The 16,393-nt window shown below is 36.0% G+C and overlaps 1 long non-coding RNA gene across 1 annotated transcript in view; it reads right to left on the reverse strand.

Moving 5' to 3' along the window:
- The window catches only part of LOC117283603, a 551,579-nt gene that overhangs the window by 521,840 nt on the left and 13,346 nt on the right, over window positions 1–16,393 (reverse strand). The window lies entirely within an intron of this gene.

Here is a 16,393-nt window from a genome sequence, read left to right on the forward strand (position 1 = left end):
TGGCAGTGTAGGCCCTGCACTCAGAGAAGTATGATATAGACAATATGTCTAAAGCTACACGTGATCAGTCTCTGATCATTCTGAATGGGGTTCATTTTTCTTTCCTTTTAATGGATAAATAAATCATGCTTGTTGAACACAAATTCAACAGCATTTACAGAAAGAGGATTCTTTTATTCTCTTAATAGTAAAGAAAATTATGAGCCATTAGCAAGCAAAAAGATAGTGTAAAATCATGGATGTGGTGAAATCAATAGGTCAGGCAGAACTTTTATGGAATTTAGTTTCTGTATCAGTCAGCATCCTGAAGGAAACACAAACTCTTTTAGATATTTTAAACATATAGGGATTTGATATAGGAAACTAGGTACTTGCAAAATCATTGAAAGAGTTGCTGGAGTATCCAGCACCAAGGACCTTGATCTAGAAATCTGAAAGCCATTACCAGCACTGTCTGTCAGTAAACACAAATTTAGAGATTAGAAACTGGAATACCACATATGTCCCTTTCAACCCTGTCTGGTACATGTCTCCACTGACCTTCTCGTAATTTCTGCCTTCAAACGCTACAGGATATGCATCTGATAGAATCTAATTCACATCCTAAACCCAAAGTTTTAAAAGTTGCATAAGTTTTATTTCTAGTCATCGTATCACTAAGATTATAGATGGATACAGAATAAGATGATATACACAGTGATGTGTTTTTAACAATTACCTGTCATCGTTTACCTGCTGTTCTCTTTCCTCCTCTCTTCTCCTCTTCCTCCTCTACCCCAGCTCTTCCTCCTCCTCTTGTGTGTGTGAGCGCACACACACACACACACACACACACACACACAACTACCCCAGCTCTTCCTCCTCCTCTTGTGTGTGTGAGCGCACACACACACACACACACACACACACACACACAAAGGCACAGCTAGATACGTGTTCACTTTCCTCACTTCTGTGGGACTCAACTGTCATTTAGTTCCTAAATCTTTAGGATAATTTTAATTATCTTCAGTTTAGAATAGGAAGAGCCACTGAAGATAATATAAGCCTGTTCTTTATTTTTTCAATAAGAAACTAGAGGCCAAGAGGTACATGACTACTAAGTGGCAGTAAAGGGAGCAAAATCCAGTTCCCAAAGAACCTCATTTCTATATTCCTCCATAAAACACGTGACTATGCTACTAAGCTCTATAGGTCATTCTTTTTAGGTCCTTTATTATCATTCTGCATCGCTACCTGTACTGCCACTATCTTAGTTTAAGTCTTCCACATCTCAAACATGGATTCAAGCAAAAGAGTCTGAGATGATCTACCTGCCTCCTACATCTCTCCACCACAATCTACCCTATATTCCACAACCCTCTTTATTCTTCTGAAAATCCCTCACTATAGAAACCCTTACTTGGATCATCAAAATATCTTGATTCTGACAACAGGATGAAATTCAAACTTCTCTCTCTGACCCACCAAGAGCCAACCACCATTATTTTATTTAATTTTGCTCTTCTATGAGAGGATTAGGAACAGAGCTGTTTAATGATCGGTTGTGTCTTTCAGATTACTAGGATTAACCAAGAATAAGAAGTGGTTGAGTTTTATATCAAAGACATAATTTGGAGACAGTCTTGATCTTTTGTCAGGTCAAGAAGGACTGCCAACCAAAGGATGCACGGACTTGGAATAAGATATAGCATAAGGACTTGGCAGGGTCATGAAGTTAAATGTTGATTCAGTAATAAATGTAACACCACCACCAACAAAGACAATATGTTTAATCAAATAGCCTAATTCTTCTTTGAAGTTCCAACACTAGCTATATGACTTTGAAGAACTTATCTTTTTTAAGAAAATTTCCTCATTTATATGAGGACAGTAACAACTATCTGATAAGTGTTTGTTTGTTTGTTTGTTTCTGGTACTGGGGATCAAACTCGGGACCTTGCACTTGTGAGGCAGACGGCAGCACCACTGAGCTAAATCCCCAGCCCTGAGAGGAGTATTTTAAAAAATAAAATGTATGAAATAATTCAGGACAGTATTAGGTACTCATCTTTATTATCCTTTCCTTCTTTCTTTCATGCATTTTACAAATATTTTTTGAATACCTATAACTTAACAGGCACTGTTCATTGTAGTTTTCAGGTACTATTCAAGAATATACCAAGCAACAAAATGAAGTCTCTGATCTTAAGGAATTTACACAGTAGTGGAAAGGAAGACAATAAACAAAGGAATATAAATATAATTTCACAATTACATACTGGGATGTGTGCCATGAAATTAAAAGATAAAGTAGAATGAGAATGACCAGCAGGTAGGACATAATTTAAATTGAGGTGGTCCGGGAAGCCCTCTCTCAGGAAATATTATTAAAACTGAGGCACGAAGGACAAGAAATTAACTAATTAAAGAGTAAACAAAGATTGTGACCAGTAAGTCCTAATTATTTTCTACATCTGCACTGGGCATGAGAGGCATTTTGTTTAGTTATATTTAGGTGGAATTATGGAAGTCAGTACCAGAAGCTCTGGTTAAAAGAGTTGAAAGTAGTTGATTGAAGATAAAGTAGAATAGGAAGAGACAGTGAAGCTTTAAAGCTGGCTCACGCTAGCTCACACAAGTTTAGTGACATCAGGTTGGTGGCTTGACATTGACCATTGAGAATTTACAACATGCAAATCAACATATAATATAAATGAAGGCCTTTTTTTCCCTCTAGAGAGCTGATTATTAAACATATCACTGTGTACTTTTGTGTTTAATATTTTTAACTATGTCCTTTACTAAAGTAAAATTAACTAAAATAATATGAAATTATATACTTTTTACAAAGAAACAAAATTACTTCTAATTACAGGTAGCAGATTACCCATGGCCCAGTCAGGAAAACAGAATTATGCTAGGTATTTCAAACAGAGAATATTAATAGAGAAAATCATTTCAGAGGTACTGAAAGGCTGAAAATGGGACGCTGAAGTAACATGAAGATTGAAGATATCAGAAAAAGCTACTGCATCTAGGACTGAGAAAAGACAAAAAAACGGTGTTACTAATCCTAAAAGTCCTTTGGTATTGTAGTGTAGGAAGGGACACCTTCATACAAATCTCTGGGGGTATAGGAATGTAGCAAGATGGCTGGGGACACTGAGCTGAGAAACCATAGAAACGGGATTCTGGGAATAGTGTGGTAGGTGGGAGGACAATGAAGATGCTAATCAGAACAAAGGTAGCTTGGGAAGTGCCAAAAGTAAGAAGCTATAGGTAAAGCTGTCCTCTTTAGAAAATATAATTTCTCCAACTGGAGGGAGGCAAACCTGAGCTGGAAGCCAGGAGAGGGTCCATCATACACTCTTCTAATCTCCCATCAATGCCTCTTAGAATCTCTCTGAAAAGGAGCTAGAAGATGCAGTTTTGGAGTCACAGAGCAGCCTTAGATCAGTGAACATTCAGAGCTAATAAAAATAGGCAAGTAATTGGTTTATAGTTGAAACTATATGGGACCATAAGGTTCATAAGTGATTCACAAGATAAAGCAGTCAAAGTACGCTATTGCTGTCAGAAGAGTAAGTAGACTCCATAAACTGGGAGACAGTTCTCCATGGGTGTTGTGTTTGCATGTCTCATGAGGCAGGACAAAGGCAGCTTTGCTATTCACTATTTTTCAAGGATCTTCACATCACACATAACCATGCAAGATATAGAATCTTCTTCTGGAATAAATGTAAAGTTTGTTTGCTGCCCAATATAATAGTCACTATCTCCTTTCAGAGAAAAAGTTGTACAGGTTTGCTTACTTGAGGCATAAAGGAGAATGATATAAAAGACTGAACTTCCTAAGCCATGATTCCTCAGCTATGACACAAATCCACTTTACGTGCATCCACTGAGTTGTTTAGCATCACTCTTGTAGGATTTTAGAGAGAAGAGTTTCTATGTGAGTTTGAATTTCATGCTGATATGGTGCTATGAGTAATATAATCCTTAGTCTCTGACCCAGAAGTCTCATGCCTTTTGTCAATATGCCTGTAACAAGTAACCTATTTGCCTGCAAGTAGGATAATCTCAGATATTTCACAGTTCTAGACAGAACCTTCCACTGAATTCATCAGACATTTTTGCTGTGAAACTACTATTTAACCACCGTTGTGCACCTGTCCTACGTATACAAGATGAGTTCTCCCTTGCCTTCAGGTAACACACAATGTAGAAGGAAAAAAAGATGTGCTCTGCCACCACCTCCAATATCACTATCATTACCATCATTCCCACTATCTCACAGAAACTTGGCAGAGTAAACTGATAATGTCAGTTATCAAGCCTTTCACATCGTTTTCTACCTGATGTCTTTTGTTCATTTGTTTCTATATATATATTAATGAACTCTAAATTTCAAAGGTGCCTGGATGTCACTTTAGGTGTGGAAATGGGGTATGCACTTTCACTAAAAAAAATATATATTTCTTGGAGAACTTTTTTTCTTTTTTGCAAGGGATAATGGGAGGTATTCTTTAAGTAGTTAGCCATCATTAACACTAAGATGCAGATGAGCTTTAGGTCTTCTTGATAGGGAAGAGACAAAGCAAAAGTTTCTACATGGGATGTCCAATGATGAATTGCAATAGCATATCCTGGAGCAAAGGGTTGAAGCTGGGATCTAAAGATACAAGTGACCTACTTCAAAATGAGGCTGGCAGAAAAATTTTCACAGAACTGAGCTGTGAAAAGTCCCTACATTTTCAGGAAATAAATAATATAATAAGCCCAATAATTTTACTGGAGCTTCAACTATCCTGGATTCATCACTTGCAATGAAAGGAGAAAGCACAGCTTTTGCATCTTGTGCCCATTAAACAAGATTAGTTTACCTTTCCACCAGTTTAAACAAAATAGCAACTCAATGGTCCTCCTAGGACTAATCAAATAAGAAAATAGTGCTCTAATCGATGTTACTGCTAGCCTTAATAGTTTTCTGATATTTGGCCTAAATTTTATTGCTGTCAGTTGAGTATCTCTGCTTAAGCAATTTTATTTGCCTCTCAATTATGTGCATATGTTTCATGTAATGTATCTCCTTGTGGTAGAAGAGTAAGGGAACACTGAAAATGACATTGGTTATTTAATCTTTCTTGTTATTACAATCAATGGTTTCTTTATGATCATTTTGTTAAACTAGGCATTTATTAGGTTTTTAAATTTTGTTTTCAGTGAAGTCAGTGCTGTTGGCCTCTTATCGCATGTTCAGATTTTCCCTCCCATCTGATGAGAAAGTTGATAACAGTATCTTTTCATCAAGGTGCTTTTAAGGTAATTTTTATGTTTTTGTTTAACATGGCTCAAAGAGCAACCAAAAAAATCAAGATACAGATGCTGATTAAAACACATGGCTGTCTGCTTCCCTGCGTATTGGCCCAGTGCCTGGAAGGATCGCGCACTAGCAGGTGGATAGGATTGTGGTTGATACACCTGACGTCAGAATGGACTATAATGAAACCCAGGCTGTACTCCAGTAAAAATCAAGATCTTCATGTTTTTGACTAAATCACTTCAGATCAAGCCTCTATTGTGATAGAACTAACTAGTGGTTTCAAAATTAAAATCATGAAGAACTTTAGTACATTATGCTATTTCCAGACATTGTAGGAATTTTAGACTTAGAGGATGATATGAAATGGAGGCTGAAAAGAAAAGCACTTTCATAGATTGATTACAAAAAAATAAGACGCTTAAATTGTGTACCTCTTCTTTGCCACATTTCTTTTGTATTGACTGTAGTTCAGCCAGGTGACTTGCTTGGCCCTAGAGGATACTATCCAGTGTGGCATAAGCAGAAGCTTGAAAAGCACTTATTTCCACTTGTACTCCTACATTTTTGCCATGACCATGAAAAAATGAGTGAGAGAAGCTACTCGTTCTTGAAAGACACATGCCCAGTGACTCCTAGCATTCAGCCAATAGTAAGCCAGCCAAGGCTCTGACATGTTGCTGAGTCCCATTGGGATCACACAAAGTGCTCAACCACACCCAACCTAAATTGTTGATCCACAAACGAATGAGCTAAATAAATGCTAATTTATTTGTTTATTTACAGTGCAGGAGATCATATACAGTGATTTGTTTATGCTAGGCAAGCACTCTACCACTGAACTATATTCCCACCCCTAAATGCCAATTATTTTAAGACACTGAAATTTGAGGTGCCATCACTGAGCATTATCATGATGATTAATAATTTATACAGCCACTATTCAACCCAACAAACATTCATTGAGTACCTAATTAGGCTTTCGGTTGATGCAAGATAAATAAGACAAAATAATCCTTGGCCTTTAAAATGCTTCTAAACTAGTAAAAGAAGACAAACTTGTAAATAACATCAATGTAAAGTAGTGCTAACTACAAGCACATCATGTTATAAGACTATTACTCAGTTTTGATGATTACAAAGAATGCTTACATTTGAAAATTGATAGCATACACACACACCACACATGCATATATATATTTCCTGTCCAGTAGGGGGCACAGAATCAAGGATCCCACTTAAATTGCCATATCAAAGTGGAAGTTTACTGACCTGAGGTCATAAGGCCCAAAGTTCATAATGTTCACATATCTGCCCATTAAAGGTTTCTTGTCATCTTGAGCCCTAATAATAATAAGGAAGTCATGGGAAAGAAATTTTCAATGGGAAGGAAATAAAGTACTGTTCTACCCATCAGGATTTATGAAAAATTGTAAATGACAAACGGAAAGATAACATAGGCAGCTGACCAGAGACTAGTGAATGAGCCAATCGGAAAGGACTTGAAACACCTTTATATGATATTGTCTTTCTTATTATTGGGACAAAATACTGGACATCCACAAGTTAAAGGATGAAAAGTTTATTTTTGACTCAGTTTGTAGAGGTGTCAGTTCTTAGTTGACTCTAAGGCAGGGAGGCATCGAAGAGGTGAAAGAGCTCATGGCAAAGCAGGAAGGAAGCAACATAACAGATGAAGGCAAGAAGAGGGATGTCTATGCTTCAGGCCACACCTACAGTGGCATAACTCTTCCCACCAGGCTTCAGCTCTCAACATCACACCCAACCATAAATCCGTCATGGGACATCACACACCCATGATGCAGTATCATATACCCACAATCCATTCACCTCCCAAAAGCCTTACCTATGAACACATGAGGCCTTGGGGGGACATCTAGATATACATCATAAACAGGTATTTTGCAACTTGAAACATGATCCATGGACCAGTACCACCAGTTTTACATGGGAATTTAATAAAAATGCTGAGCTCAAGCCCCATCTTGGACATACTGAGTTAGAATCTCAAATATAATAAGGGCCTCAGGGGCGGGGGAATAGCTCAGTGGTTCTGCCAGCTGCCTCGCAAGTGCAAGGTCCTGTGTTCTAGCCCTGGTACAAAAAAAAAAAAAGGACCTCAGGTTATTCTCATCTGAGAAGAGTGGCCTCATCCACATGCTTTGAGTCAGTTTGTCAAGTCCAATACCACAGAAGCAAATGTAAGCCTCAGTCTTTTGTGAGGTGCATTTGAATACACAACACAGAAAGAGTATTATTAAAACCAAATGAAATAAACCCAACATTAATATTTAAAATTTGCTACAGCATCCAAAAAACAAAATTTAAAGAGGCCACTTCAAGCATTCAAATTGAGGGATGAGACTTAAGAGATGACTGTTTGATCCATTTAAATCCATGTTTCTCAACATTGGCTGCACATTTGAAGTTTGGAGGATGATTTATAACGTCCCAATACTTAGGTTCTTCACCCAAACCAATCAGATCAGAATCTTTAGTGGTGGAAAGGGGCAAGGGATGAGGGATGAACTCAGATATCTATATTTTTTTAAACTCTAAATGACTTTAATTATAGGTAATTTTGAGTGCCACTGACTGAGGTCATAACTAGAACTTCTTTTGACAAGTAGAGTAGAATGGAAAGGAATAGAATGGAATAAAAATGTCAGTATATCACATGAAGCCAGGGTATTTTCATATCTATACATGTAACAGCCTTATATAAAGGGGTTACTACTAAAAATATTAAAATTACTGTTTTAAAGTAAATATTGAATGTGCGCATAAGAAAAGACAGAAAAACTCACAAATAAAGGCCCTATTTTTTTTTTTTTTTTTCGGTACCAGGGATGAACTCAGGTCCTTGAGCTTGCGAGGCAGGCCCCCAAACCCCTGAGCTAAACCCCCGGCCCCAAGTGCTATTTTTTTTTTTTTTTCGGTACCAGGGATGAACTCAGGTCCTTGAGCTTGCGAGGCAGGCCCCCAAACCCCTGAGCTAAACCCCCGGCCCCAAGTGCTATTTTTTTTTTTTTTTTTCGGTACCAGGGATGAACTCAGGTCCTTGAGCTTGCGAGGCAGGCCACCGAACCACTGAGCTAAACCCACGGCCCCAAGTGCTATTTTTTTTTTTTAAAGAATGTCCTGATTTTAAAAAATTTAAGCAAGAAAAAAATAATTTAGGTCACAAAAATTTATCAATAATCTTTGAATAGATGTAATGCAGAAATTTGTAATGCACTGCACTAAAATTGAGACCATTCTTGTTTGTTTTATGTACTCGTGCTCAAGCTCAAGATGGAGGAAAACATAAAACATGAACTCTCCATATGAAGGGTCATTCCCTCTCAAGCTGTTATAGTCATAAAATTCTGAGGTAGAGAACCTCATTAAATATTGTTAGATATCTGAAATATGTGGATGCTACCTATAAATTACAGTGAAATTTAGTAGACTAGATCATACAAAAAATACTCAACGGTGATTCTCAACCTTAAAGCATCTTTGAAAATCTGCTAATAGCAAAGGGAGTTCTTCCCATGAAAGTACACATAGTTAGCTACACACAGAATTTTTCAGGAAAATAAAGAAATCCCAAAGCTGTTCATGGATCACTTCTCCACAGTGCTGATTCCCAAAACAAGACCTCCTCAAAAGAATGTGGCTGTAAAAAAGCTTTCCTTGTGGGTGTGCTACATGTTATTCAAGTATCCATTAATTGGTGACAACTTGATGTGCAGAGTTTTCATCTCACAGAATTAATATAGCAGAAAACAAATTTAGTAAATGAACACTTGCAGTAATCAAAGGTAAGGTCCCAATGGCCCAGCTCTAAGGTTCTGCTAGTGGTGCAATATGTGCCACACTGCCTGTGCTAGGTAGAGGCTTTTGTTCTTCCCTTCTGTCCTCTTTATCTCTCTGTGTTTTAATCTCTTCTTTTTTAAAATGTTGTAAAACATACATAAAACTTACCATCTCAACTTCTTTTAAGTGCAGCAGTGCATTCATATTATGCAACCAATCTTCAGAACTTTTCACCTTCAAAACCATAACTGTATCTATTAAACAAGAACTCATTTTCTCTTCTCTCTAGACCCTGAAAGCTGCCTCTTTATTGTTTGTCTCTATGAAGTTGACTACTTTTTAACCACATGTAATTGGAATATATAGTATTTTGGAGACTGAATTATTTATTTATCATAATGTCTTCAATGCTCATTTATGTTGTATCCTATTTGTAAATTTTGTTCCTAAGGCTGAAATACTGTATGTAGATATCAAATTTTGTTTATCTGCTTATCTATAGATGGACACTTGAGTTGCTTTCATTATGTTTTGCCATTGTGAACAATACTGCTGTTTTAATCTTTCAAAGCTTATACAAAGACATTCACTCCAAGATATAGCCAGGAGAAACCATTAACTTGACCGTCTATACACTGGGGATTTAGCTCAGTGGTTCTGCTGCATGCCTCACAAGTACAAGGTCCTGAGTTCAATCCCAGGTACAAAAAAAAAAAAAAAAGAAAAAGAAAAGAAAAGAAAGCACTTTCTATCAAGGATGAAAGACAGCGCAAACCTCAGATTTTTAAGTCACCACACAATAACTATGTATGTGATAGAATTACCTGTTCTTACAAAAAGAGCTGCTTTGTGATTATAAAAATAATATATATTCAGTACAGGAAATTTGGAAACTGAAAAGAATAGTGATGAAATTGTCCCTAACCCATCAACTAAGCAATATCCAATATAAAGATTTCGGTAGTTTTCTAACTTTTCTGCTATATTATATGCATTTACATGAATATGTGCTATGCGGTATTCATATGTAATTGTCTTAGCTACTTTTCTTGTCGACGTGACAAAAAACACGCAAAGTTAAAGGAGGAAAAGTTTATGTCAGCTAAGAGTTTGTAGACGTTTTAGTTCATAGTTGGCTGGCTCCAAGGTACAGCAACATGGTAGAGGGGCATCACAGAGGAGAAACAGTCTGTGGGAGGGCACGGAGAAAGCACCAAGCAGCAAACCTGCCTTTCTTTTTATTCTATCTAAGCTACCAACCTTTTCAGTGGTGCTAGAACTACATGAATTCCAATCAGTAGATTAATTTAGTACCACACACCCTTAATCACATGCCCTAGATCTGGCCAGATCCAAAAAGCCCCTAGATATAAGCCATAACAATAATTCTTTGTAATGCCCATATAATATTCTATTTCTGGGATGTATCATAACTAATCAATCATATCTCTATTGTTTAATGTTTTTTCTATGATAATCCTCTAATGAGTACCATTCTACAAAGCCAAAGTCTTTTTTTTCTCTGTACCAGGGATCAAACTCAGTACCTTGCACTTGCAAGGTGCCACTGAGCTAAATCCCTCACACTATAAAGTCTTTTATCTACTTTGCTACTTCTTTTGGCTAGATTTACTAGGGGTAAAATTATTGGGCTGAAATATGCTGCTGGAAATTTGCAATTTATAATGTCTGTTCAGCACGTGTTTAGCAGCATAGAACATTTTTATTCTTCTTTGCTTATTTGTAAGCCAAAAAAATAATTTTCTTTTAATTTGTATTTTCATAAATGTAATGACCCTTTGTATTTCTTTCATGCATTGTCTCATTCCTATTTCTTATTCTTCCCCCTGAAGTATTAGTATTTCCCTTATTGGTTTGTAATAATTGTTTGCTGATTAAGTAGACAAAGCCTTTATCATTTTGTTGGAAATATTTTCCTGAATTTATATTTGCCTGAATTTTTAAATATCTTATAATCTTAATTTAAATTTTAATGGAACTGAGTTCATTAATCTTTTGTAAAAATTTCTTAAGCTGCTTTTATGCTTAAAATGCCCATCCTTGGGATAGATTAATTAATTCTTCTAATCTTTTTTTTTTTTGGTACTGGGGATCGAACTTGGGTCCTTGCGCTTGCAAGGCAGGTGGCCGAAGCACTGAGCTAAATCCCCAGCCCTTTCGTTCTAAACTTTTAATGTTTCTGCTTCTGCTTTTAATTTTTTACTCTACATAAAAGTTATCATGGTCTTCTATGAGAAGCAACCTAATTTAATCTCCCCACTCTCACTTTGCACTGACCACCACCAAATTTTGCCAAAATTCTCAAAAGAAATGAATGTTCAATGACATTTCTTTTGGAAACAGAACTCTATTGTTTTATTATTAAGAAGAATTTAGGTTATTATTTAAGACAGTTATTAAGAAAATATAATTTTATTATTGAATATTATTGAATATGTCACTGCAATTTTAGATGGCAAGAACTTTACAGATATGATCAAGAGTATAGATCTTAAGACAGATTTTATCAAGAATGAATTTTCATATAATTTTTAAACCTCCACTAAGATTATAATTCTTTTTGGTTTATCTATGATAATAATATGACAAACATATGATAAAGTTATATATTTCATTTTATATAAAAAATGAGAGTGAGGGAGAGAAAGACTGCCAAAAAGTGTATACATACTTCAGGTAAAGAAAAACCTGTATAAATAGTTTAATACTAAATTTATTGAGACATCATAAGATTAATACAAGTTAGCTTTGGACTGTACAATTACAAGTGGTGCTCAAAGTGGTGGCCATTAGCTTCCAGACATTTATTAGTAGAGCGAACTTCTGCTTGGAAAACCTTGGTCACTGACATTGCTACGCTTGCATTTTCAATTTCTTCCCTAAGGCTGGCAGTGTAGTAGGTTTTCAGCAAAATACAAATCCTCTAGGGTCCCCCATAAAGGGTAACCCATCTGTTGAAAAAACAGCACATTATTTTTCTTTTCCTGAAGTATATACAAAAATTTTGGCACATTCCCATCCCCTCTTATAAATATATATTTGACATAATGTCTCCTGTTACTAAGTCATTACCAAAAGGAGAATTTTAAAATGTAGATAGATAGCTTAGATTGCATGGTGGGAATGCAGGCAGAATAGTGTCCCTTCCACGCCTGCATAGATGGCCATATCCTGATCCTTGGAATTTGTCACTATGCAATTTTAGATGGCAAGAACTTTACAGATGTGATCAAGAGTATACATCTTAAGACAGACAGATTTTCCAAAATTAATGTTAGTAGGTTCAATATATACATATACATACAGTTTCTTATTATTAAGGCATCTTTGTATTATAAGTTAAAATACATGTAAATCATGCCAGATTTTTATTGTAATGTAACTGATGAATTTAATTTATTAGTATCTTGTTTGTGGTTTTTTGTTTTTGTGTTTTTTGGTACCAGGGATTGAACTTGGGTCCTTGCGCTGGCAAGGCAGGCACTGGAACCACTGAGCTAAATCCCTGGCCCATATTTGTGTTTTATATGACATAAGTAAAATAGTGTATTGCTTTTTTAGGTTTAGTATCGAAGTTACATTAGTTTCATAAAAATATCTGGATAATTTTCCACATATATCTCCATCTATTTTGCTTTTACATCCACTGTATCAAAAGTAATATTTCTATATATTTTATCTTTTTGTAAAAATATTTCATGAATATATAAATTCTATTGTTTTATTTATTAATCCCTGTTTTTAATCTTCATCAATTTCTTATTGTGTCTTTTTTGGAATTTATCTGGTTGAGTTGCTTTCCTGGGGTTTCTTTTAGAGGAGGGTACAGTAAAATATAATTTACACAACAATGCGTAAAACATACACAGGGCTCAAATGGCAATGACAGTGTCAACTAATTTAACCTGCCACTTATAAGAAGGGAATAGTAATAATGCAACAGCGTTCCAAAACATTGAAAAAGTACAACTTCTATCTGTGGAGCACAAATTCTGATGTAATTTTCTTTTGTTTTGTTTTGTTTTTTGAGACAGGGTCTCACTATGTAGTTGAGACTGCCCTGGAACCCACTATGTAGCCCAGGCTGGTCTCAAACTCCAGCAATCCTGCTGCCTCAGTCTCCCAAGTGCTGAGATTACAGGCGTGCACTACCACACCCAGCTCTGATATAATATTTAATCAGCCTAATTATATTAACAATTATCCAAACTATTGAGACTTTTGGTTGCAAGTGGCAGACCTGACCTGAATATTCTTAGACCAAAGGAGAATTCAGTGTCTAGATTAAGTAGGCTTCCTGTTATTTGCAACTAAAAATTCTTTAATTCATTAGAATTTCATAGTGAATTCTAAGAGAGTTTTTGTTCCACATTACTGACTTAATATTTCTGCAGTGTCAGTTTTGCCCTTCATTCCCTTCTATGTAGATTTTAATTCAGCTTTCATATTTTGGGTTTTTTAGCATTCTGTTTCTAATTTTAATCAGTTTCTTTTCATAGCTATCTTTATATCAGTCTTGTCATTTCTGTTCTCTTCACCAAAAAAGCCATATCCTTGAGCATATTTTTGTGATTTCAAGCAGATATACTGTGCAATTTTAATGTGTTTCTTAGAGACAATTTTTTCCAGAGCCATAGTCTTCCGTTGAATATTAAAGGGTGATGTTTTTTTTCTATATGCTACAGTATTTTTTTTCCCACAGACTCTTAAATTGAAAATTTTTTTTTACCCTATCTATTCCTTTTGGAATTAGGAGAACATTTTTGTTTGAATCCAGTGATTGCCAATAGAGACAGTAAATTAAGCGTCATTAGTTATTCTCAGATCTAAACCTAAATGTCAAACTGATGGGAAAAATCTCTAATACACTGCATTATTAAACAGGGATGCAACCATTACCAAAAGGAGAATTTCAAAATGTGGAAAGCCAGCTCAGATTTTGTTTGGGAAGGCAGACAGAACAGTGTTCCTCCTACCTCTGCAGAGATAACTATACCCTAATCCTGGAATTTGTGAATATGAGGAACTTACAGATGGAATCAAGCTAATAGTTCTTGAGATGGAGAGATTCTCCAAATTTAATCCAAGTAGGCTCAATCTTATCAGAAAACCTTAAAAATAGAGAGTCTTTTCACATTTCTGAGATATGGTAAAAAAGAGATGTGATAAGAAAGGATCAGAAAAGTGTTCATGAAAATTATTCAAATTGTTGTTGCTGGCTTTGCAAAGGAAGAAGGCCATTATAAACCAAAGAATTTGGCTGGGGATTTAGCTCAGTGGTTCGGTGGCCTGCCTTGCAAGTGCGAGTTCAATCCCCGGTACAAAAAAAAAAAAAAAAAAAAAAAAAAAAAAAAAAAAAAAAAAATTTGGGGGGTTTCAAAATAAAAAAAAAAAAAAAAAAAAAAAAAAAAAAAAACCAAAGAATTTGGATGGCTTCTAAAAACTGGGAACAGCCTCCACCTGACAACCGTGGAGTGGAGGGTGTTGGCTAGATGTATGTATGAGGTGGATATGCAGAGATAAGTGGCTTTTGGGACCACAAGCTCAAAACCTCCTGGAATATACTACTAAAGATGATTGAAAGATAATCTTGTACAATTTTCGAGATCTACAGGGCCATAAGTTCATGTATGATCAAAACACATTGCCTAAAGAAATATACCCTCTGGAACTTGTTCTTCCCGTACTCCAATTAATTACTTAGATATTCATTGAGGTCAGTCATGTAGTGGACCACCCTGTCTTTACCCTGTTCTCTGATGAATTCCTGAACAGACTTCCTTCTACTGGCCTTTATCTTTCCTTGCTGGTTCGATGAATAAAATGCCACAGCACATTCAGATCAGGGCTGCTTTTTCCTGAGACTCTCTCACACTAAGGAGTCTCGGTTAAGGCAGGACCTCCGGGCCTTCTGAGGGGTTAAAATGGACATTGACTCCAAGTAATCTGTGATCCTTTGTGCTGTGCCATGGTCATGAACTGAGACAGACAACCATAAAGAACATGAAGACCTTGGATCCTTCAACCTCAAGGAACTAAATTCTGCAACAACCCAAATTAGCATAACGCAGATTCTTTTCCTATGACCTCCAGAACAAATGTAATTAACACTTCTAGCTTGGCAAAGTCATGTGAAAACTTTGCTGTCCTTAAAGAGAAGATAATAACTCATATTGTGAAAAGCGTTAAATTTGTGGCACATTGTTATACAATGAACATAAATGATCTCAGTGACAGATTGTGTCAAGTTTTACTTTCTGAAGCTAGAACAATATTCCCATGACATTCTTCCCATAGAAAAGTGGCTCTTCCCCTAACCTATCCTCAAATCTGGGCATACTAGACTCTTGTTTAACCAACAGAATTAAAAAAAAAATGATGCTGCACAATTTCCAGATAAGGCCAGAAAAGTCATTAAGCTTCACCATGTTCCTCGGAGCACTAACACTAGAATCTGAGCTATCATTTATATATGAAATTGATTATGCTAAAGCTGCCATGCTGTGATAGAACAAAGCCACATACAGAGGTCCCATGTAGGAGAACTAGTAAGCAGTCCCTCATCTCAGAGTCCTTCTCATCCATATGCTGTATATGTTGGGTGTTAATTCCAGCCCCCAATAGTTGACTGCTCGGAGCCTTTGCATTTTCCCAGGTAGAGTGCAGAAGAGACATGGCATCATTAAATGCCCTTTCCAATGACTGGCCCACAGAATCTGTTAAATAATAAAATGATCATTGTTCTGTGCCACTAAGCTCAGGGTGCCTTGTTAGCCACATTAATAACTGGAACACAGAAAATACCATCTGAAATAAGTACTTAATGGGCAGTGAAGCCAAATATCTGACACAAGAAAAAAAAAATCACTTTTCCTCCAAAACTAATAATGCTTCCATTGAGAAATCTTGCCTTGAGACAGTAATGTATTTAATATATATCTACTAGGAGCTTAGGGTATAGCTCATTAGTACAGTATATGCATACTATACATCATATCAAAAATAACTATACACTACATACACACAAGACATACACACCCACACATATGAGAACTGGTCTGATGTTATGTTTTTCTCTTACAATTTTGATTTCTCTTACTGAAAAGTTTGCAATTCCTCTTTAAAGACTAGTATTTGAACAAAATCTACATGGTAGTCTTTCTCAATCCTTGTCTCTATCCTACATGTAGCACTTTTCATTAGGTAACTAAGATTCACAAGATTTAAATTGTCTTTGTTCACTCATCA

This window comes from Fukomys damarensis, unplaced genomic scaffold (genome assembly GCF_012274545.1).
Source record: "Fukomys damarensis isolate Sample0158 unplaced genomic scaffold, DMR_v1.0_HiC HiC_scaffold_28, whole genome shotgun sequence".
Taxonomy (NCBI): domain Eukaryota; kingdom Metazoa; phylum Chordata; class Mammalia; order Rodentia; family Bathyergidae; genus Fukomys; species Fukomys damarensis.